Source organism: Chiloscyllium plagiosum, unplaced genomic scaffold (genome assembly GCF_037043375.1).
Source record: "Chiloscyllium plagiosum isolate Xiang-an unplaced genomic scaffold, Cpla_swu_hap1 HiC_scaffold_10, whole genome shotgun sequence".
Lineage (NCBI taxonomy): Eukaryota > Metazoa > Chordata > Chondrichthyes > Orectolobiformes > Hemiscylliidae > Chiloscyllium > Chiloscyllium plagiosum.
In genome coordinates this window covers 83205494-83231192 of record NW_028270148.1, presented here as the reverse complement: position 1 = coordinate 83231192, position 25699 = coordinate 83205494, and the positions used below count along the sequence as shown (strand labels likewise).

Sequence of the window (25699 nt, the reverse complement as noted above, 5' to 3'; positions counted from 1 at the left end):
GTTCACTGATGACACCACCATAGTTGGTCGAATCTCCGATGGTGACGAAACAAACTTCAGACGGGAGGTGGAAGACCTGGAAAAAAGACCTGGAACAACCTAGCTTTCAATGCCGGCAAAACCAAGGAACTCATTACTGACTTTCGGCAGGATGTTACCCATGACCCCCTACACATTTAGTAGCACAACGGTGGAACGAGTGGAGAGTGTTGAACTCCTGGGAGTGGTCATCCACAACCAGCTTTCTTGGACTTTTCATGCACTGGTTACAAAGGCCCAACAAAGTCACTTCTTCCCCAGACAGCTGAGGAAATTTTGCATGACGGTGAATACTCTTGCCAACGTTTATAGGTGAGCCATCGAGAGCATTCTGTCTGGATGTATCGCTAGCTGGTATGGCAACTGGGTACCATTCAAGATCGGAGACCGTTACAGAGAGTGGTGAACTTGGCCTGGACGATCACAAAGGCCAACTTTCCATCCAGAGAATCCATCTACTCGGCCTGCTGTCAAGCAAAGGCCGCCAACATTCTTAAAGATTCATCCCATCCTGGCAAAGTTTTTCTACAACCTCTATCTACCACTGGGGAGAAGATACAGAACCCTGAATACATGCACCAGCCGATTTCAAAATAGTTTTCACCCTACTATTAGAATACTAAATGGACACTCAAACTCTTAACATTCATTTGTACCTGGTGTTTTTACAATGTGATGACAAGTTAATCTGTTTCCAGTGATACTGGTCGAAGGATGAATATTGATCAGGAGAACGCCACTAATTAAAATAGTACCAGGGAGTCTTTTACACCAAACTGTGAAGGCAGCCAGGCCAACAGCTTGATTTTTACCTCTAACAGAGCAGCTACTTCTCGGGTGAGAATTTGCATTCTTTTCTAATATGGCACTGGAACCAAAATCTTCTGACACAAGGATGAGGAAACACTATTGACTGAAAGGTAAAACCTTGAGCTGTTGAATTGGGTGCTGAGGCTGTAGCAGTTGTGCAGCTAAGTTGTGTTTTAACAAATACTCCAGAAGTTACCAAGGGGCTGGTCAGAATATGGTTACAAAGTGGTGTCCTCCGATTGCAGTGCTTAATCAAAGACCTGAGGATTACATAGTGCCATCCTGTTGGTATATAGCACCACTTCTCAAAAGCAAATTTTCATGCTGAAAAATAACTGGAAGAATGAGTTTCTGGTGCAAATTTGCCTTGATACCTTGGACCTTTAACACTATGGAGTTTAGTTATTGTTGGGAATTGTGCCTTCCTATTAATTGTAGTGTAGGGAGTTGACTTTGATTAATTTACCTATGTTACTTAACTATGTGATCTGCCTGTATTGCTCGCAAGTCAAAGCATTTCACTGTGCCTCGGTACACGTGACAATGAATTCAATTCAATGTGGAGTCAGTCATTCCACACTGGTTTATGCATTACCATGGAGAAAGCAATGGGAGTTGACATGCCAACTAATCAGTACCCTTTTCTCCTGAATAGTAAAAGAGATTGTGATCATTTCCCCATGCCATTCAGTAGTATTGCCAGCCCCGAGGACCAACATCTTCAGAATTTAACATTAACCAGAAACTGAACTGGACTGGCAATTAAAACTTTGACAAGTTTTCCTAATCTCGCAAGGAATTAAGGGCTACGAGCAGAGTGCAGATAAGTGGAGTTGAAATGCTGGTCAGCCATGATTTAAATGGCGGAATGGACCCGATGGGCCGAATGGCTGCCTTACCACTCCTATGTATTATGTCTTATGGTCTAAGAGCAGGTAAGAGGTACTAGGATTCTTGTGGCAAGTAACTCTCAACCTGACTCCCCAAAGCCTGTCTACCATCTACAGGCACAAGTCCACAGTGCAATGGAATATTCTTCATTTCCCTGAATGAGTGTAGCTGCAACAATACTCAAAGCTTAATATCCAGGACACAGCAGGCCACTTGTATGACACCCAATCCACCACTATGTTTTAAAAAAAAGTTTGCACTTTTCATCACTGTGCATTGGCAGAGATTTTTATAAACATTTTTGTAGGATTCCCTGTAGCAATTAATCATGGTTATTTTGACCTCTGACCTCTACCACCTAGCAAGACAAGTGCAACAAGTTCACGGGAACACCACCACCAAGTTCCTCTCTGAGCCACTCCCCAACCTGACTTGGAATTATGTCACCGTTCCTTCATTGTCACTGGGTCAAAATTCTGGAACTACCAATAGCTCTGTGGGTGTAGCTACCTCCCATGAGCTGCAGTAATTCAAGAAGATTCACCATCAACAGGTCTCCACGATAATTAATAACAACAGGTATTAAATGCTGGCTGAACTACTCAAGCACCTGCCTGTTGCACAGTTTTTTGAAAAAAACCTTAAATTGTTGCAATCATTTGAAATTTTATGTTCTTGTTTGACCTGATATAAACTTCAGCAACATGTCTCTTTTATCAATAACCCAATAATTGTTTCTGCATAAGTTTGTTGACCTGATTGCTTGTTATCTTTTTTTTTTCCTGGGTGTGTATAGCATTCACTTATAGATTTTAGTCTTCAGTGCTTTCCATTTGATACACAGACCCATTAGATCTCTCTTTGTTGCCATGTTCACTAATGGAGAAGCTACTCTGTCGTGCTCTGAGAAACCACTTCCCTTCTTGGTGTCCTTGAGGATACTATAATGGTTTTTGTGGTTTTCTTGCCATACTTGTCAGCATTGGTATTGTTGAATTATAGTAAAATGAATTATTTATTTGTTTAATGTACCAAGAAGAATGATTTCATAAGCCTCATTAGTTAGGATATTAAATCTTCAAATAAAGTGACAACATTTTCTCACCAACTATATATGAACCCATTTTTTTTTTGGCAAGAGCTCATAGTAAATCAAAACTGCTTTGTGCTTGATTGTAGTTTCTAATAGTCTTGATGGAGAGAGTAACTCAATGCATTTTCCTATGAGTATAATCAATTTGAATATATTTCTCGGACGTGTTGTGAAACTGTAAAAATAAGGTTCCCATATTCATTTTTCAATTTGCTTCAGTGGACTGGCATAAACCAGGAGTAAAGGAAAGAGATGGTTCCATAATTGGTTGTGTTAGTGTTAACTTTAATTTTTTGGCCCAATTGTATTTCTGAATTTTAAGACATCAAATAGGTATGAAATGATTGCATAATGTTTAAATAGTGCATTGTGCATCTCTCTCATTGCATAGAAGTTGTAATATTTCAGTGGGGCGGTACGGTGGCTCAGGCGTTAGCACTGCTGTCGCACAGTGCCAGAGACACAGGTTCGATTCCAGCCTCAGACTACAGACACATTCTCTCCGTGTCTGTGTGGGTTTTCTCCAGGTGCTCTGGTTTCTTCCCACAATCCAAAGATGTGCAGGTTAGGTGAATTGACCATGCTAAATTGCCCAGTGTTCAGGGATGTGTAGGTTAAGAACATTAGTCAGGGGTAAATGTAGAGTAATATAGTTGGGGAATGGGTCTGGGTGAGATACTCTTCAGAGTCGGTGTGGATTTGTTGGGCCAAATAGCCTATTTCCACACTGTAGTGATTCTATGATTTCATTTCCTTAATATTAATATATGGTTAAACTTTTACCTATTGTGATTAATTTGCCACTTAACCATTTTGTGTCTCATATGGGAAACAGTGTAATGTACTTTTTAATACCAAAGCATTATACTGGGATTTAATAAAGTTGATAAAATGGAGATAACCAGAAAGGTTGGTTTTGCTTCAGTGCTCCTTCATTATTGGCTTTAACATGTAGTCCTATTTTATTTTTTTTTCTCTTGCAGAAGAAGATATTGAAAATTATTGTGTGGGATCTAAATGAGGTCTTTATATCCTGGCACAAAAATCAGAAGTGGCTTGTCATTCCTATGAGAAATTAACCTTGCAGAGCTCAGATTGTTGGTTTGCAAATGCTTACAGAACCCACTGCAGTTTGTGATCCTAATTTTATCTTGGATTGCTGTGTTTGCTTGGAAAATTCCACGCATACAGATGTGAGTGTTTATCTGAGCTGAAGGTGGAGATATATCTGAATTCCCCTTTCTGGGATGTGATTGAGATCTTTAATGTGGTAAGATACTCCTTGATGCTCACAGAAGTCTGATCCAGTACAATTTGACACCAGACACATAATGAAATACAGAAGTAGGTTTTAAGGAGTTTCTTCAAGGAGTAATGTTAGGTAGATCTGGAACAGTTATTGAGGAAATCCCAGAGCTTTGTTGCCAATCATGGAAAAATTAAAATTAGTATGCTCAAGGGGCCGGAATTGGAACAGTGCAGATATAAGTATTATGAGACTAGAGAGAAAGGATGAGATCATGGAGGAATTTGAAACAATAATGAGGCCCTGCTTAACTATGGCCCACATTACTTCAGCAAGTATAGTTGTGTTGGGTGAATAGAACTTGAGCTGTAACAATGATTGTGGCGGTTTGGCTGACCTCAAGCTTACAGACTATAGGAAGTGGGAGATGACTGGAATACTCTCTCCAGGAACCAGGAAGATTTCATCAGTTGTTGAGCTTAGGCTAGTTTAGTATCCCGTGATGCCCAGTTTGAGTTCCGCTAGGGCCTATATTCCGGTCCTCTATTTTAGACGGTTTAGACATGGACAAAACAGCTGAATTCTAGAGGTGAAGTGAGTTTGACAGCCCTTGATGTCGGGCTGCATTTGGCAACAAGGACCCCAAGCAAAACGGGAATTGATGGGAATAAGGGGCAAGCTGTCTGCTGGTTGGAGTCATAACTGACACATAGGAAGATGGTCTTGGTTGTTGGAGATCTCAGCTTAAGGACATCTCTGCAGGTGGTCCTCAGGGTAGTATCCTATGCCCAAGCATCTTCAGTTGCTTCATCAATGACCACCTCCATCATAAGATCAGAAGTGGGAATGTTTGCCAACTCCTGAGATACTGAAGCAGTCTGTTCTACGCAGTCTAAACATAAAAAGATAAAGACAATATCCAGGCTTGGGTTGACAATTGGCAAGTAACATTTATGCCATACAAATGCCAGGCAGTGACCATCACCAAAAAGAGACCATTTAACCACCACCCCATGACATTCAATGATGTTTCCGACTAAAATCTAGGAATACTGCAGTGAGTAACTCACTTTCACTTTCTAACTCCACAAAGCCTGTAAAGCTGTAAAGCTCAAGTCGGGAGTGTGATGGAATACTCTCCATATGCTTGGATGAGTGCAGCCCCAACAACAATGAAGAAGCTTGACACCATCCAGGACAAAACATCCTGCATGATTGGCATTGACAACCATCTACTCCCTTCACCACTGACGCTCAGTCACAGGAATGTGTACTATCCAAAAAATACATTGCAGAAATTCACCAAAGATCCCCAGACAGCACTTTCCAAACCCATGACCATTTTTTTCAAGAACAAGGGCAGCAGACACATGGGAACACCACAACCTGCAGGTTCCTCTCCAAGCCATTCACTATCTTGACTTGGAGCTACATTACCATTTTACCATTGCTGCTGGTTAAAAATCCTGGAAAACTCTCCCTAAAAGCATAGTATGGCAACCCACAGCATCTGGACTGCAGCGGTTCAGATAGGCAACTCAACACTACCTTCTCAATAGCAACTAGGAATGAGCAATGAATGCTGGCAAGCGTCATCCACATCCCACGAATGAATAAAAAAGGATATGTGGTCAGAAATTCCTTGTGTATCATTGTTCCTAAGTGTCATAATCTGAGACCATTGCCAGGTAAAGGAATGGAGTTTTTGCATGCTAAATGCAATGGCTTTGGTCTCTCCAATATTTAATCATGTTAAGATCCCCATTGAGGCTAGTAACTTTTTCAAAAATATGTATTTCTCAGAAATCTGAAATCATTGTGAGATGACACAATTTCCCTAATATGGTAACCAACAAAGCAAAACAAATTAAGATAAAGTGAGCATTTATCTGTCAACGCATACATTGTACAAGGACAGGTACTTTCAAGTCCAGTTAGCACAATTGAAACATACCACAGAAATTTCTTTATCCGTCTCTGGTCAATCAGTAGTGATACAAAAAGAAGGCTCAGTTCTGCCTGGTCTACCAGAATGATTGATTCATTTGCTGTCCTTCCACATTCATTCCAATCAATCGGAGTACACCAGCATAGGTTTCTACCAACGAGTCTGTCTCAGCTGCTCAGTCTTTCATGCATCTCAAAGGTACTGTCAGTTTTGTTTCCTTCTACTCAAATAAAGAATCAAATTTTACAGACTTTCAAACACCAAAACAGTTAAGCCTACACTTTAGTTGCTTCTGTTTCTCCAAGCCAATGAATTCTTTCTGCACAAAAAGCAATTGTCCTTATTTCTGTTTCAAAGTTTCTGCTTGGGCCCCTTTTCCCTATGATAATTCAGTCAAAAGGACCTGTATCCAAGCAGAGCTAATAGGATCACAATCTCCCTTCTCCAGAGCATTCTATTTCCCCATTAATTAAACATTTTAAAACCATTGTCTTGTGCAAGTCTCAAATTTGTAACAGTGGATAAAATTTCGGCTTTTCCAGTAATGGATATTAGATAAGCAATATGGCAAATTACAAGGCGGGGAGGATCGGAGGGAGTTGGCGGTGAGGATGAGCTGGATGTCATCAGTACACTTGTGGAAATTGAAGTAGTTTTGGCTAATGTTGCTGAAGATCAATGTGTCGATAAGAATTAATGAGGGTCCAAGGATGGATCTTTGAGGGACACTTCAGATATTCGAGCCAGTAGGAAGAGATTCTCTGGTTGTGACTGTGTATATGAAAATGGAGCCAGGTGCTTGTAGTCCTGTTCAAGTGGATAATAGTGGAGCAGCGTTGGAGGAAAATGGCATGGTTGACTTCCTATAATTAGGGATGCAGACACGTTGGAAGCAGAAGAGATTTATTTGCTTTTCAGATTCTGAAAAATTTTTGTACCAAATATTTTGTAGAAATAGTTGCAAGACCTTGATACATTTGTTTCCCTTCTGTATATATGTTTAAGTAATTTTGTAGGTTATTTTCTGCTTATTCTTTTTCACCTCAAGTAGCATACATGTGAAAATGGATACTGAACAAGCAAGGAAGTCCAATTAGTTGATGTTTTGTTTGCCAAGTGTTTGATGAAGTTATGTATTTTTGCAATGTTTTTTCTCTCTAGACTGCCACTACAGGAAGTAATTTGAAATTTGATAGTTTTGTTTGTGAATAATTCTTTTTGTGTTTAATTTTGAGAGGCTGAATATGAAAGATTTTTGAGCAGAATCATGGTCTAAATGTCTTTCCTATTTTGTTGTACTCTGAGTTGGAGGCAAATATGCTCTAACAGCTTTTGTAATGAATTTTATATTCAAAATGTTGCTCAGTGGAGTGCTGAACTTGGGAAATTTCTTTGTGGAACAGTTTAGTACACTGAAAGAAATATTTGCATTAATAGAGCAATTTTCATAACCACTAGACATCACAAAGTGCTTTGCAATCGGTGAGGTACAATTGACGTGAACCCACATCCTGTTGAAGGGCTTATGCCCAAAACGTCGATGCTCCTCTGATACTGCGTGACCTGCTGTGCTTTTCCAGCACCACACTCTCGCCTGCGAACCCACAGTCGTCAAAATTAATCAAAGTTAAGTATTAAATAACAATTTTCTCTGCTGAATTGATATGCTTCACTGTAAATTTGTTTTTAAAATTGCAACTTTGCCTGAGCTATGCCATACTTCTGTTTTCAAGAACAGAAATTCATAGTGGGAAACAAATTACATGCAATGTATGCCACTGGGAAAAGGCAAGAATGTTTCACTTTAATTCAACTGTAGGTTTTTACCAATGGGAGCCTTGCAATGAGTATAAATTTAGTCAGCAGTAAGTTTTGGAAGATGGGCAGAGGATAATTGCACAGGTACTTTTTAAATATTTGTTGACTTGCAAAGCAACAAATTTTGAAAAGTGTTGATGGAGAATATTTTTCTTTCATAATTCAACCCACATTTAACAGCTGCATCGTGTAAATTATAGAAAAACAATAAAACAGGAATTGCTGGTAAAAATCACCAAGTCTAGCAGCACCTGTGAGAAGAATAAGTTAACATTTTGAGTTTGGTGACTCTTAAGAGCACTTGGATAAGGAGCCACTGATTTCAATGTTAACTCTGCTTTCTTCCCACAGATGCTGCCAGATCTGAGTTTCGCCAGCAATTTCTGACACGTAGGTTTTGGCCAAATCTTTATAACGTCTGTAAATCCCTGTTATACAAGTGACTTGGCTAAAAGGACGGAATTGACGTTATATTGATCACAATCATTGACTGAATAGTAACACTTTTGTCATTGTTTTTATACATGATTGTAAATTTCCAGTTTCATTAGTCAATATTCATCTTGAAATAAGACGCCTTGATTGTGCAACACTCTGGTATGGTTAAAACACTTCCGTGAAATGTATCGAGTTTGTAGTCCTATCAAGGAATTTCACAGTTTAATACTTATTCTGTTTGTTGATAATTGGATATTAAACTTTTATTTAAAAAGAAAATTTGTGATTTAGTCATTGTAAGTCACCTTCAAATTGCTAGGCCTCCTACTTTTGACTAGACCTGAAACATTTAACACTGATTTTTCTTCACCGATCCTGGTCGAGCTGCTGAGCTTTTCCAGCAACTTCTGTTTTTGTATCTGATTTACAGCATCCGCAGTTCTTCCAGTTTTTATTTAGTGCTTGGGTCGATGTAGATTAACCTGTGGCACTGTTTAAAGAAGAGCAGGGAACTCTCCCAAAGTCGTCCTCTTTCTCTCAAACTATTACAACCAAATCTGATGAGTTATCATATTGGATCTTGCTGTGTGCAAAATGGCTGCTATCTTTGTGTATAAATAGCAACAAAGACTGCACTTCAGACATAACTTATTAGCTACAAAGAGCTTTGAGATCTCTTTCAGTACTTAATAAGGTATTATGCAAATACAAATTCTTCCATTTAAGATGATTAGGAGAGCAACAGAAGTTTTAACACACGCTCATTGTGCCCTGAGAATACTTAATACTTTAATGCTATCACTGACAATGTCAAATGGAAAATTCTTTTATTTTCCCAGAAAATAGAGTGCAGCAGTTTCTTTATCTCTGTGCCCCATGTCAAACAAATGTGTCAATCTTAAATTGCCTGCAGGATTTTAAATCTGTGGTAAATGCCGATTTCTGAAACGAGACCTTAATAAAATACAATAGTACATACTGGTATTTCATATCCGTATGCCTGGGTGTATAACAATTGCAATTGATCAAGAAGGTGTCAGCCATAGAAATTTGCTTTGACTACTGTTGTAGTAACTATAAAGTCACAATGACCTTTACTGAAATAGCATGGATTCTACAGGGTATATGGTAACATTTTTAAAATGTTTTGTGGAGACAGGTCAGTTCTGAAAAGTTGAAGAACATTTGATGAGACTGGTAATGAAGGAGTGGCGGAGCATATTTTGATTGCAGAGGGATTGGTCGAAACTTTGTCAGACAATTTGTCAGGACAGAAAATGTGAATTGTTCTGGTTTGTTTTATGTCATGTAAACTTCTCACTAAGGTTGTAGAAATGTAGACAACCTTTTACTGACCAATCGTCAGGTCTGAATACATTTAATCGGTTTTCCAGTCCTACTACATGACTGTAATAACTCTGATCAAAGACACAAATTCCAATGTGACTTCAACAAAGGTAGGCGATCTCTCCTTTTACTTACTTGACCTACAACATTTTCACATGGTTGACTGCACAATTGTCCTCCAGTCATTTTCCTGTTCACCTGGGTGGGACTCCATTCTTATCTACCTATTCATAACCAAAATATCACTTGCAATAGCTTCCCTTTCCACACCTACACTGTTAAACCTCTGTTTCCTAACGAACTATTCTTCATCCCACCTATTTCTTACCAACATACTGTTCTTTTATCAATATCATCTGAAAACAAAGCATTAATTTTCACATGTATATTCACTCTAACCCTCTCACCAACGACACCTGGTTCTAACACACCACATCACTTCTACTGTTGCTTAATTTATTAGACTGCTGATCTAATATTTTTAGAACATGATGATCAAAGATTTCTCTGATATAAATATCGAGAAGACTTGAGCTATTGGCTTAGGGCCTTGACCTAAATTCCCTAGCAACTGATGCCATCTCTCTCCCTTGTAAATGCCTAAGGTTAAAAGTCAGATACTGTGTTTCCTACCTGGTATCTTCATGGAGCCTGAAATGAGCACTTGACCACATAGTTGTGCTGTCCCGAAGACTGCCTATTTCTATCTCCCTTATTTTGCCTCAGCTCATCTGCTGACACCTTAATCTGCTACCTTTTCGACTTAACTATTCTGTTGCACTCTCTTGACTGGCCTCCAGAATATTTCAACAAAGAATCGTTTGATAGTCATTATAAAGACATGGCTGCAGAATGACACAGACTGAGACGTGAATATTGAAGTGTCCATGATGTTTAGGAAGGTCAGGAAATTGGAAATGTGGAGATGTGGCACTGTTAATTAGCGCAGTATAGCTGGCTGTGCTAAGTTCATTAAGCCAGGCTGTAGAAACAATTTTTGGATAGAGTTGAAATAATAAAAGCAAGAAGACCAACTGACAGTCACTATATGGTCAAGCAGAGTATAAAGGAAGACAAATGGAAATCTGTCAGAAGGATAAAATGAGGGAGTTTAGCTCCAAACAACCCAGGAAAAATCGAATGGGGAATAATAACCTAGATGAGCTCATAGAATGTCTTCAGGTTAGTTTCTTAGGACAGCACATTTGTTGAGCTGACCAGAAGTCTCACATTCATGAACCTAGTTTGTACAATAAGATAGGATCAATTAATGTTACAATGAATGCACCCCGAGGTAGCAGTGACCATAGTATGAATGAGTTGTAGATTCAATTTAAAGGAGAGAAATATGGGTCCATGGCTAATGTTTTAAATTTTAGATAAGAGCAATATGAGCATATGAAAGCACAGCTTGCAAAAGTGAACTTGCAAATTGATGGGTTTGTCAATAGATGTAGAGTGGCAAACATTAAGGGGATATTTTGTCTATTCTGAAATAGATGCATTTCAAACAGAAGAAAAAAATCCAATGGGTGGAACGACTATCTAATTAGAACCGCTAACAATAGTATTAATGGTGGGAGTGGAGGGGAACACATTTTGTGCAGAGTGGTGGGGCAGAAGATTGGACAGAATATAAAGAACAATAAAGAAAGGATTGATAAGGAAAAAGAGTGTAAGAAAGCTGGCAATAAATATTAAAGCAGATTGTCACAGTTTCTTAGATATTTTTTAAAAAAGTAGTTAACAAAATGAATCTTTGTCTTATGGAAGGAGTCTGGGTAATTAATAAGGAAAAATGGTAGACAATTTGAAAAGGTTCATTTCATCAGTCTTCACTATAAAAGATACTAGTAACAGAAATAGCTGTAAATCAAGAAATGGGTGGAAGGGAGGAATTCAGGACAGTTGCAATCACCAAGGAAGTAGTATTGAGCAAATCATTGCTGCAGGCAGCAAAGAACCTGGATCCTGGTGAATTTTATTCTAGGATCCCAAAAGAAGTGACTAGTGAAATAGTTGATGTGATTAGTTTTCCAACATACCTTAAATCATGGAATGTTACGTTAGATTGAAAAATAGTGAATGTATCTCCTTTTGGTCAGAAAGGGAGGGACACAGAAAACAGAAATCAACAGGCTAAATATTTCAAATGCCACTGGGAAGTTGTTAAAAACTGTTATCAAAGCAGTTATAGCAGGCTGTTTGGAAAAGTTCACAAAATAATTTCAGCTGATTATTTTGAAGGGAAATTGTGTTTATTCAATCTATTGGAATTCTTTGAAGAAGTTGTGTGTTCTGTGGACAAAGGAATACCAGTGAATGTCCCATGTGTTAAAATTAAAACTGATGGTTTTGGGACTAACATATTGGCATGATTAGGAGATTGGCAAGCTAACAGAAAACAGTATATACAAATGGGTCATTTTCTGATTAGCAAGGTGTAACAAGTGGCATGCCATAGGGATCAGTGCTGGCATCACAACCTTTTCACACTTGCTATGTGATTTGTATGATGGAGAGGGGAGGGTGCAGTTGCTAAGTTTGCTGATGGCACAAAGATGAGTAGTGAGTTGTGAAGCTGGCAGAAGGTTGTTTCGGGATATAATTAGATTGAGTGAGCAAAAATGTAGCAAATGGAGTATCCAGTGGGAAAGTGTGCAATTGTTTCGTTTGGAAGGAAGAATGAAAAAGAATCTAAAAGATGAGTGGTTTCAGAACTGAGATTGGAGGGGCTCTGGGTGTTCCAATTCATGAACTGCAAAAGGTGAGTGTGCAGGTACAGCAAATAATTAGGAAGGTTATCATTTACTGTGAAAGGAATTGAATTTAAATGTTGCACACTGCCACTTAGTGATGTTGTCTACACACGAGGCCAGTTTCCATTCGGTTGCCAACTCAACCTCTCCACTACTATTTCTGTGCTGTCAGTCTGTGCCTGTGAAGCCAATCTTTGAACTATAGCTTCCTCCCCTTAAATGTTTTGGAAAGTGAGCTATTGTCTTTTGGATCCTGTCTCAAACACTATTTTGGCGTTTCAGATTCACCCAAACTATTTGTAACCTCCAGTCTCTTGCTTGACCTTGGTTTGAATTCCCAACTCCATATCCTGTGTAAATGTTCAGTTCCATTTCTAGTACTGACTGCCTCATGAGAGCTGCTGGAACTCTTATCCACAAGTCAGCAGCTCAGTGTGTCCAGGGCTCCCTTAGCACTTCACTGAAGTGGCACTTTATATGTTTAGGTTTCTGGGAGGGTGTCTTAATCTGACAAAATTTCTACAACTGAACCAAGTCTCTCAAAATAGTTGAATTAAGATTTTAAATTTTTCTAGAGTTTTTTTTTGCATCTAAAATATGACCACTTTAGATGTACGTATTCAATTTTTTTGTAGCTAAAGATGCAGGGTATCAATGAAGGAAACTAGATTCATTTTCCTCTTTTACAGTTCTGTATGGTGAATTGTGAACTGAATTGTACAAGACTCTTGCGATATACTTAAATGAAGGCAAGCCAGTACCAAATGAATTCTTCTCTCTTAGACCCTGACCCTTACTTTCTACAGCCACCTTTTCTTAATATTGGTAAGATTTTAGAGTTCATTATTAAGGATGAGATTATGGAGTACTTGGAAGTGCATGACAAAATGGGACTAGGTCAGCACAGCTTTGTCAAGGGGAAGTCATACCTGACCTATCTGGTAGAATTCTTTCAGAGATAATTAGTAAGTTAGACAAAGGAGAGCCAGTGAATGTGATCTATTTGGATCTCCAGAAGTTCTTTGACAAGGTGCTGCAAAGGAGGCAGATGACATATAGACAGGTGGAGGGGTAATTTAGTTTTGAAGAAGCTGGGGGGCTGCAGGAAGAATTAGACATGAGTAAATGGACAAAGTGGTAAATGGAATACAATATGGGAAAGTTTGAGGTTATGCACTTTGATAGAAAGAATAAAGGCGTATTTTCTAAATGGGGAAAAAGGTTTTGGAAATCTAAAGCACAGTGGAATTGAGTCCTAGTTCAGGATTCTTTTACGGTTAGCATGCAGATTCAGTTGGCAGTTAGGAAGGCAAATGCAATGTTAACATGCATTTCAAAACTGCTTGAATATAAGAGTAGGGATGTGTACTGCTGTGGTTGTAAAAGGCTCTGGTCAGACCACATTTGGAATATTGTGAGGAGCTTTTGGCCCTGTACCTAAGGAAGGAAGTGTTGGCATTGGAGGGGATTGAGAGGAGGTTCACAAGGATGATCCTGGGAATTAAGGGCTTGTGGTTGAGGATTCTGGGTCTGTATTTGATGAAATTTAGAAGGATGTGGGGGATCTCATTGAAACTTACTGAATACTGAGAGGCCTGGATAGAGTGAACTTGGAGAAGATGTTTTCATTACAGTTTGCTTTGCTATAATGTGTACTTCAATGAGAATTGGCTTTAATATGATTGCAGATTTCAGACTGTTATTGCACAGTGCAAACTTTCCTTACCTGTATTGGCTACAATGCGATTCCAGCCTCATTAATTTAAATGGTGTGGCTATTGCACAATTTTCTTAACGTGAAATCACAGAAGAATGGAACTAATGCGTTATATCAGGACTGACTATTAGGAGAGACTAGCACCTGAGAGCACAGCTTCTGTGAAGGGATGACTCTGTAGAACTGAGATGAGAAATTTCTTGAGGCAGAGTGATGAATCTATGGAACGCATTGCCAAGTCATTGAGCATCTTTAAGACAAACATTGACAGGTTCTTGATTAGTAAGGGGACCAAGGATTATGGAGAGAGAGCAGGAGAAGGGAGTTGAGAAACATTTCAGTCATAATCAAATGGAGGGGACTCAATGGGTAAATTCTGCTCCTTTCTCATGATTTTATGGTTTTAATATTCTGAATAAGTGAAACTGCTAATTTGTGCAGTATTGAGAGTAATGTTTTACTATAGTGTTTTGTCCATTTTAAGAATTTGATGGAATTGCTCTCTCAACACCTTCACAAATCAACCTTCCACTTAGGTTATTTTGATCTTGTTGGGTTAGATTGGAATGGACTGAAATTTGGGCTTCCTTTTCACCTGGAGTTAGGTTTATTTTCCTTTCTAGTCAGTCTGCTGAAAGAGGTTTAGAAGTTTGCTTCTAGCTTTGTGTGTGTATATATATTCATATCTTAAGCTAGTCCTTCAGCGCATACAGCTTAGTTGAGCAAAGTTTTTTTTTTATATTGTTTTCAGATACTTTTTTTAGTACAGTTCTAAAGTTGTACACCAGAATGCCAAGATCAGCCAATGGGCCAAGGAGTGGCAGATGGAGTTTAATTTAGATAAGTGTGCAGTGCTGTATTTTGGAAAGGCAAATCAGGGCAGGACTGATCCACTTAATGGGGAGTGTTTGGGGAGTGTTGCTGAACAAAGTTCATAACTCCATTTTCAAGGAACTGCAGGTGGACAGGATAGTGAAGAGGGTGTTTGGTATGCTTTCCTTTATTGGTCAGAGCATTGAATAAAGGAGTTGGATGGTCACATTGTGGCTGTGTAGGACATTGGTTAGGCCGCTTTTGGAATACTACATGCAATTCTGGTATCCCTGCCATGGGAAGGGTGTTGTGAAACATTAAAAGAAATCAGAAAAGATTTGCAAGGATGTTGCCAGTGTTGGAGGGTTTTAGCTATAGGGAAAGGCTGAATAGACTGAGGCTATTTTCCCTGGAGCATTGGAGGTGGAGGGGTTACCTTATCAAGGTTTGTAAAATTGTGAGGGGCATGGATATGGTAAATGGCCAAGGTCTTTTCCCTGGAATTGGGGGAGTCCAGAACTATATAGCATAGGTTTAAGGTGAGAGGGGAAAGATTTAAAAGGGACCTAAGGGGCAACGTTTCATGCAGAGGGTGATGCGTTTATGGAATGATCTGCCAGAAGTGGAGACTGGTATAATTATAACCTCAAAGGCATATGGATGGGCATATGAATAAGAAGGGTTTAGAGGGATATGGGACAAATGCTGACAAATGGGACTTGATTTTTCTGGTCTACATACATGAATTGGACCAAAGGGTCTGTTTCTGTGCTGTATATCTCGATGATTCTATTGGATTTCAACATTGAAACAAAATCCCATGTTCTAGGATACTAGTAACAAGTGAAGAGGGGTAGTTGTTGTAAAATTAATGTGCTTGGGATTCAGTGAAGAATACAAGATAAACTCCCATTTATAACACCTCCCTATCTAAGTTGAGACCTTGCCTTCTCACTATCTTTCTGTCTCTCCTTTGACCTTGTTTAGGACCTACAAAATTGTACGTAGCTTATAAATATGTTTTACATTTTTTTTGTGTAAAATAGTCTTACAATTAACCTAACATTTTTGTACTGAAGTCCATATTGTTCTATACACTAACCTTGTCAATGACTGAAGGTCTGAGCTGACAGTTTTACATGTTTAACAAGTATTTCTGGAAGCTCAGCACAAACCCCGAACAATTAACTGTGCAATGTTTAGACCTAATTGAACAAGCTGGCTTCTCTCCATTGGTGAGATTTAGAAATGATGCTGAATTCTTTGCGCCTTCGATAGTTTGTGTTTGGAGTCATAAATCTTTCACATTGCACCCTGGTATCCATAGTAACAATTTAACAAAAGCTTCAGGCAAAGTGTATTAGCTCGACTCTTCCGTATGACAGTGAATCTATAAAAACAAGACTGAAGACCTTTCAGTGATGTAATGGGATGGCTGGCCTGAAATCTGAGCCGTCAGTAATTACTGTGTGGTTATCAGAGGGAGAAAGAGGGTGTGGAACATTTTTCTACTTTGCACCCGGTAACCAGGAAGCACTACAACTGGAGTAGCGATGTTCTCCAGACTTACTTCCTGAATGGTTCCCTTTTTAAGATTTCTGAACGGCAGCAGGTAGGAGATATCTAGAAACTGGACTGAAGCTTGCTAATCGTTGAAGTTCGACAGCCTTTTGAGGGAGTGAAAATTTCGACATGCTTAATCTCTGCATCTTAATTTAGTTCCCAGACGCGAGCAAACGATGTACTAACGCACAGCTGTACCCAGATTGTTAGGTAAACAGCATATTTTCAACTTTAAGTAAAAGTCTCAAAGTACAAAGAAACCGCTTGAAACGCGGGATAAAAGCCAAGTATTAGCAGCTGCGAGTTGACCAAAGGTTAAGAGTTGGAGTGTCAGTATCTGATTGATGGCTCCTAGTTGAAATGCAAGTAATTTTTTTGGAACAAATAGCTTGAATGCTTGCAAACTGTTTTGGTTTTGCTTAAGGATTTTGGGATTTTGTTTCGTGCTTTATAAAGTCAAAGGTTTAATTTGTTCACCTTTGCGAGTGATACCTTTTTGAATCAGTGCAAATGTCTTAATATAGTAGAAATAGAATCTACATTGATTCAGTTTTTTGTTTTGTTGATTCAGAAATGGGGTCTTTTTGTGGCTTTCCACTGGTGAGCAGTCATGTACAAATGTCTCACTGTCTATTCGCTGTTAAACGTTGTGAAGATTTTTGACACATATGGGAATGAAATGATTTCTTTAGAAAGATAAGTAACGGAAGGACTTGGGCTTAGTTGGTTTAAAAAGAAATGAGTGAGAGATGAGAATATTTTGTGTAAATGTTAGTTATCAGGATTGCTTTACTTGGAAAACTGGTGGAATGCATATCAATAGATTTTGAAAGAGTAAACTAGATATTTTAAAAGGAACCATTTACATGGCTTTGTTGAAAAATGGATAAGTGGGACACTCAGTTTATTTTCTCTAAAATAAATTTAATGTCTTCCTGTGCTATATTGTCTGAGTGCAGCACACTGTAATTGGGAAATTATCCATTATATCAGGCTTCATGCCTGGAAGTCATTAATATCCAATATCAATGCCAATTGCAGCTTTCAAAATACACCATTTTCTCACCTACAATCTGGTCAATACACAAAATTTGATTTTTTTTTGGTGATATTGGGGTGTTTTGGCAGAAACAGCCAGAGTTGAGGAGGAGCTTTTTTTATACCGGTGTTAATCTTTAGAAAAAGGTCAAGTCTGAAGATATCCAGCTTATTTCCCTTTTTTTTTTAATTGCCAAAAGGAGTGACTTTTACTTGATCAGTCAAATTCATTTTTTCAGAGGGAACCAATCACATGCAACCTGCAAACAAGTGAAAGTATCTGGAGATGAAGAATCAAGGAACGGTATGCCTTGATGAGCTAAAAGTACCATCTCGGTGGACCGTATGAACAGAGGGTTCCCAATCATTCTCTCTGACCATAACACGATTTTTTTTTTAAACCTGTGATTTTGAGGGAGGCTGTGAAGTTTCTTAAGGAGATTAGAGTTTCAGCTGGAGGACTGAGCATTGGTGTGCCACAAGGGTTGCTGCTTTTCGTCATACGTATGGTTTGGATGTGAACATAGGAGGTATGGTTAGTAAGTGTACATATGACACCAAAATTGGAGGTGTAATGGACAGTGAAGCAGATTACTTCAGAGTACAAAGGGATCTTGATCAGATGGGTCAATGGGCTGAGAAGTGGCAGATGGAGTTTAATTTAGATAAATGTGAGGTGCTGCATTTTGGAAAGGCAATTCGGAGCAAGACTTAGACAATTAGTTATAAGATCCTGGGGAATGATGCTGAACAAAACCATCCTTCATGTGCAGGTTCATAGTTCCTTGAAAATGGAGTCACGGGTACATAGGATAGTGAAGAACGCATTTGGTATACTTTCCTTTATTGGTCAGTGGATTGAGAGGATTTGACGGTATTAGGCAAGAACTTTCAAAAGCTGATTGGAGGCAGATGTTCGCAGGTAAAGGGATGGCTGGAAAATGGGAAGCCTTCAAAAATGAGATAACAAGAATCCAGAGAAAGTATATTCCTGTCAGGGTGAAAGGAAAGGCTCGTAGATATAGGGAATGCTGGCTGACTAAAGAAATTGAGGGTTTAGTTAAGAAAAAGAAGGAAGCATATGTCAGGTTTCGACAGGATAGATCGAGTAAATCCTTAGACTATAAAGGAAGTAGGAGTATACTTAAGAGGAAATCAGGAGGGCAAAAAGGGGACATGAGATAGCTTTGGCAAATATAAATAAGGAGAATCCAAAGGGTTTTTACGAATATACTAAGGACAAAAGGGTAACTAGGGAGAGAATAGGGCACCTCAAAGATCAGCAAGGAGGCCTTTGTGTGGAGCCACAGAAAATGGGGGAGACACTAAATGAATATTTTGCAACAGTATTTACTGTGGAAAAGGATATGGAAGATATAGACTGTAGGGAAATAGATGGTGACATCTTGCAAAATGTCCAGATTACAGAGGAGGAAGTGCTGGATGTCTTGAAATGGGTAAAGGTGGATAAATCCCCAGGACCTGATCAGGTGTACCCGAGAACTCTTGTGGGAAGCCAGAGAAGTGATTGCTGGGCCTCTTGCTGAGATATTTGTATTATCGATAGTCACAGGTAAGGTGCCGGAAGACTGGAGGTGGCAAACGTGGTGCCACTGTTTAAGGGCGGTAAAGACAAGCCAGGGAACTATAGACCAGTGAGCCTGACCTTGGTGGTGGGCAAGTTGTTGGAGGGAATCCTGAGGGACAGGACGTACATGTATTTGGAAAGGCAAGGACTGATTAGGGATAGTCAACATGGCTTTGTGCATGGGAAATCATGTCTCTCAAACTTGATTGAGTTTTTTGAAGAAGTGACAAAGAGGATTGATGAGGGCAGAGTAGTAGATGTGATCTATATGGACTTCAGTAAGGCGTTCGACAAGGTTCCCCATGGGAGACTGAATAGCAAGCCCAGATCTCATGGAATACAGGGAGAATTAGCTATTGGATACAGAACTGGCTCAAAGGTAGAAGACCGAGTGTTGGAGGGTTGTTTTTCAGACTGGAGACCTGTGATCAGTGGAGTGCCACAAGGATCGGTGCTGGGTCCTCTACTTTTTGTCATAAATGATTTGGATGTGAGCATAAGAGGTACAGTTAGTAAGTTTGCAGATGACACCAAAATTGGAAGTGTTGTGGACAGCGAAGAGGGTTACCTCAGTTTACAACAGGATCTGGACCAGATGGGCCAATGGGCTGAGACGTGGCAGATGGAGTTTAATTCGGATAAATGCGGGTGCTGCATTTTGGGAAAGCAAATCTTAGCAGGACTTATACACTTAATGGTAAGGTCCTCGGGAGTGTTGCTGAACAAAGAGACCTTGGCGTACAGGTTCATAGCTCCTTGAAAGTGGAGTCTTAGGTAGGTAGGATAGTGAAGGCGGCATTTGGTATGTTTTCCTTTATTGGTCAGAGTATTGAATACAGATGTTGGGAGGTCATGTTGCGGCTGTACAGGACATTGGTTAGGCCACTGTTGGAATATTGCATGCAGTTCTGGTCTCCTTCCTATCGGAAAGATGTTGTGAAACTTGAAAGGGTTCAGAAAAGATTTACAAGGATGTTGCTAGGGTTGGAGGATCTGAGCTACAGGGAGAGGCTGAACAGGCTGGGGCTGTTTTCCCTGGAATGCCGGAGGCTGAGGGGTGACCTTTTATAGAGGTTTACAAAATTGAGGGGCATGAATAGAATAAATAGACAAAATCTTTTCCCTGGGATTGGGGAGTCCAGAACTCGAGGGCATAGGTTTAGGGTGAGAGGGGAAAGATTATAAAAGAGACCTAAGGGGCAACATTTTCATGCAGAGGGTGGTGCGTGTATGGAATGAGCTGCCAGAGGAAGTGGTGGAGGCTGGTACAATTGCAACATTTCAAAAGTCATTTGGATGGGTATATGAATAGGAAGGGTTTGGAGGGATATGGGCCGGGCGCTGGCAGGTGGGACTAGATTGGGTTGGGATATCTTGTCGTCATGGACGGGTTGGACCGAAGGGTCTGTTTCCATGCTGTACATCTCTATGACTCTGACTATGTTGCGGCTGTACAGGACATTGGTTAGGTCACTTTGGAATACTGCATACAATTCTGGTCTTCCTCCTATCAGAAGGATATTATGAAACTTGAAAGGGTTCAGAAAAGACTTTGCAAGGATTTTACTAGGGTTGGAGGATTTGAGCTGAAAGTGGAAGCTTAATAGACTGGGGCTCTTTTCCCTGGAGCATTGCAAGCTGAGGAGTGACCTCGTAGAGGTTTATAACCTCATGAGGGCATCGATAGCATAAAAAGACAAGTCTTTTTTTCTGGTCTGGGGGAGTCCAGAACTAGAGGTAATGGATTTAAGGATAAAGATTTAAAAAGGACCTAAGGGGCAACTTTTTCATGCAAAGGTTGGTACGTGTGGGGAATGAGTTGCCAGAAGAAGTAGTGGAGGTTGGTACAATTACAGCATTTAAAAGACATCTAGATGACCCCAGGAAGGGTTTAGAAGGATGCTGGGAAATGGAAGTAAATTAATTTAGGGGATCTGGTCGGTATGGACAAGTTGGACTAAAGGGTCTGTTTCCATGCTGTACACCTGTGACTGCAAATGCTGACAGTTTAGATTAGATTAGATTCCCTACAGTGCGGAAACTGGTCCTTCGGCCCAACAAGTCCACACCGTCCCTCCAAAGAGTAACCCACCCAGACCTATTTCCTGCTGACTAATGCACCTAACACTATGGGCCATTTAGAATGGCCAAGTCACCTGACCGGCACATCTTTGGACTGTGGGAGGAAACCCACGCAAACACAGGGAGAATGTGCAAACTCCACACAGACGGTCACCCAAGGCTGGCATTGAACCTGGGTCCCTGACTCTGAGGTGGCAGTGCTAACCACTGAGCCACCATGCCGCCCGGTAGTCATTTTTGATAAGTTCAGAAACTTGGTCTTTGTTTTCTGTCAAATTGGATCTAAAAGATACGTAAATTGGGGAATTTTGAGAACCAATTCCGGAAGTTGTGACGCTTGATTTCCAGTATACTACCCCAGAGAGGAATAGCAATCATTAGTACGAAGTTGTCGTATTGTGCAGAGAAGGGCAATTTATAATAACCATTCGGTTTAGTGTAAAGAATTGTTTGTGCTTCATCTTGAAAACTGAAACAACAATGTGAATGATCTTCGTAAACTGAAGAGTCTTTTTCAGCTCCAATTTTTAGATCATCCAAAGCATCTTTTTGGAGTGGATACATAATCTCATAATCACATAATTGATCTTTGAAATGCAGCATTTCCTCTCTAATTTTGTATTAAGGTGTTATTGAAATAATGGATTAATTTATTAAAACGTTTTCTCCCATGTGAGATACCAAATTTGACCAAAATGAAAGGATACATGACAAATTCTCAAGTATTTGGCTGAGTGGTACATGAGAGAAGCTTAGGAATGCTCCTTGAACTTTTTCTCTCATCCTCTTTGTTACATATCGCTGACCAGTACTACATTCTCTCTCACCACAGAATTAATCAGATTAGAAGATTGTTCCTACCTACAGAACTGAATTTTCAACCACACTGATGTTAAAGATTGTTTTAAAGCACAGCTTTTGTTCAATGAGGACGTTGTGTTCTAAAATTGATGTGGATAAATGGAATTAAGATGCATATCAACCTTAATCTAATTGGATTGGTAAACAGGTTGGAATTGCTGAATTGTCGTCACCTTCCGGTTTGTTGTTCTTATGCCCTTAAAAGGGTAGCAGACAGCTACTTCATCACAAAAAGAAAATTGAGTGGGATGGGTGAAATTGAGGATCGTTGTAAATAGGCAACAAGAGTCAAAGGCGAGACGAGAAGTTTTTTGTGTTTTGTGTTCTGGAATTTTCTGTTTTAAAGGATGAAAAGCAAAAATGATTGCATGAAGGAGAGTGGTGAGGGAACTGCACGTTTGAAGAGCCAGCACAGGCATTATTGACTGAATTGGCCTCTTTTGTTGGTAATTTCTTGGAGAACCTTAATGTGAGATGAAGGGAGAAAGGAGACTGGGTGGGGTCTTGCATAGACCAGAGGGCATGTGGGAAGGCAGGGCAGGCAGAAGATCTGGAGTGCTGCCCCTTCCCCTTTTCATCTGCTGTAGCATGTTTTGTTTAGGAGGTGGCACTGGCCTTTTTGAAAGATTTTTTTTTTTCCCTAGTGATTTGCTTGCATCAGAGTTTTTTTGGTTGATGCAATTGCAAACTTTTGGAGAATGTTATTCGGCTTCTGTTGAGTTGGCTTCTGTGGTTCCGATACTCGGCAATGTGGCAAAGCTCAATGCATAGATGACACTTCACTGTCCCTCTGATGGGATTTCAATACAAAAATGCCAATAATGAAAAAGGAGCACAAGTAGGGTTTGGTCCCTGTAACCTGGCCTGCTATTCAATCAGATAATGGCTGATCTGTTGATTTGTAACTTGAATTCTACATTTTTATTAACTCCAATTAACCCTTGACTCCCTTCCCTAACAATACATCTATTTCTGTCTTAAAAATGTTCTTTTGGCCTTCTGAAGTGAAGAGTTCCAAAGCCTCTTAAATCTCTCCCACAAAAGGAAACATCTTTCCACGTCCACCTTGTTGAGACCATTTTCAGATCTTTTATATATCAGTCAAGGTACAAGATGACTTGGCCAACTTATCCTCCTAAGACAAAATGTTCACCAAGTGTGACATTGTCTGCACTTCCCATAGTCCACATTCACCAGGATTATCATTGTGAATCCCTTGTCATCAGCATCCTAGGGGTCATCATTGACAGACTTTTGTGTACCTGCCATACAAACACTGACTACATGAGCTCATCAGAAGCTGGGTACTATCTGATGAATAACTTGCTTCCTGACTCCCCAGAGCCTTTCCTCCATTCATAATACAAAGATCATGAATGTGGTTGAGTAATCTATACTTGACTAGCTGGGTGTGACTTTACCAACAATCAAAAGGTATCACACCATCCAAGATAAGATCAACCTGCTTGATGATCACCCTGGCTACCATTGACTGCCTTTTGCTACCATGACAGTATTGTATGCCACTTACAAGCTCCTTTGCATCTGGAAGCTCCCCTCTAAGCCACGTGTGATTCTGACTTGGGATTATTTTGTGACTTATTGTCACTGGTCAAGAAAAATGGAATTCCTTCCCAACACCTTTTTGAATACATCTCGTTGAGATGGACTGCAACAGTTCAAGAAGGACTTTTGGGGGTGGATAATAAATGCTGAATTTGCCAGAAAACAAATACAAAGAAGTCTTCTGTTGTTGATCACTGCTTCTTGTGTATAAAAGAAACTCTGGGGATCTCCACCTATCCTTTTTTGTTTAATCCTTTGAACAGCTTGCTTTTTTTCAAAAAATATATAAAGCTTCAGCACTGTTAAATTCATTGACAATATTCTGCAATGTTACATTCAGATTTGAATAACAGACGCATTTCATCTTGCCTTTCTTGCACTTTTTAAAAATAAAACAGTTACTTGAATAAATTGGTCCCGTGGTAATTCAGTTTCTGTAAACTAAATATCAGGTCGACAGGGAAAGAGCTGATGCTAACTGGAGCAGACTGATATCATTGAACAAGTGCCATCTTCTCTGGTCATGTTACTAGGCCTCTGTTTTGTAATGTATTTTGTTTCATTTTTAACTGGCATTGTGGTCTGTTGGGTTTCTCCCTTCAGCTTTTCATTTTATATAGAGTCAGAGCTGTACAGCGCGGAAACAGACCTTTCGGTCCAACCCATTCATGCAAACTAGATATCCCAACCCCATCTGGCCCATATCCATCCAAACCCATCCTATTTATATACCCATCCAGATGCCTTTTTAAATGTTGCAATTGTACTAGCCTCCACAACTTCCTTTGGCAACTCATTCCATACATGTACCAGGGCAGCACGGTGGCTCAGTGGTTAGCACTGCCGACTCATAGCACCAGGGTCCTGGGTTCAATTCCTGCCTGTCTGTGTGGAGTTTGCACATTCTCCCTGTGTCTGCGTGGGTTTCCTCCGGGTGCTCCGGTTTCCTCCCAAATGTGCAGGTCAGGTGAATTAGCCGTGCTAAACTGCCCACAGTGTTGGGTGTGTTAGGGTAAATATAGGGTAATGGGTTTGGGTGGGTTTCTCTTCGGAGGGGCGGTGTGGACTTATTGGGCCGAAGGGCCTGTTTCCACACTGTAGAGAATAGGGGCAGCACAGTGGCACAATGGATAGCACTGCTGCCTCTCAGCGCCAGAGACCCAGGTTCAATTCCCATCTCAGGCGACTGACTGTGTGGAGTTTGCACATTCTCCCCGTGTCTGTGTGGGTTTCCTCCGGGTGCTCTGGTTTCCTCCCACAGTCCAAAAATGTGCAGGTTAGTTGAATTGGCCATGCTAAATTGCTAGTAGTGTTAGGTGAAAGGGTAAATGTAGGGGAATGGGTCTGGGTGGGTTGCTTTTCGGAGGGTTGGTGTGGACTTGTTGGGCCGAAGGGTCTGTTTCCACTAAGTAATGTAATCTACAATCCTCTTGTGTGAAAAAGTTGCCCCTTAGGTCTCTCTTTATATCTTTCCCCTCTCACCCTAAACCTATGCCCTCTAGTTCTGGACTCCCCCGCCCCAGGGAAAAGACTTTGTCTGTTTACCCTATCCATGCCCCTCATGATTTTCTAAACCTCTAGAAGGTCACCCCTCCGCCTCCAATGCTCCAGGGAAAACAGCCCCATACTCAACCACTCCCTTTCGTTCAAATCCTCGAACTCTGGCAGCATCCTTGTAAACCTTTTCTGAACTCTTTCAAGTTTCAGAACATCCTTCTGATAGGAAGGAGACCAGAATTGCACACAATATTCCAACAGTGGTCTAACCAATGTCCTGCATAGCCACAGTATGACCTCCCAACTCCTGTACTGAATACTCTGACCAATAAAGAAAGCATACCAAATGCCGCCTTCACTATCCTATCTACCTGCAACTCCACTTTCAAGGAGCTATGAACCTGAACTCCAAGGTCTCTTTGTTCAGCAACACTCCCTCGGACCTTACCATTCAGTGTATAGGTCCTGCTAAGATTTGCTTTCCCAAAATGCAGCACCTAGCACTTATCTAAATTAAACTCCATCTGCCAAGTCTCAGCCTATTGGGCTATCTGATCAAGATCCTACTGTAATCTGAGGTAATCT

The 25699-nt window shown here is 40.1% G+C and overlaps 1 protein-coding gene across 5 annotated transcripts in view; it reads left to right on the top strand.

The window, feature by feature from the left end:
* Positions 1–25699, top strand: part of LOC122552951 (unconventional myosin-VI) — a 276023-nt gene that overhangs the window by 55965 nt on the left and 194359 nt on the right. Inside the window, exon 1 of one of the 5 annotated variants that reach the window (XM_043696241.2) lies at positions 16423–16531. The exons of 3 other annotated variants lie outside the window; for them this stretch is intronic. The gene's annotated coding sequence lies outside the window, so the exon portion shown is untranslated. One more of the 5 variants, XM_043696240.2, reaches the window with a different exon arrangement.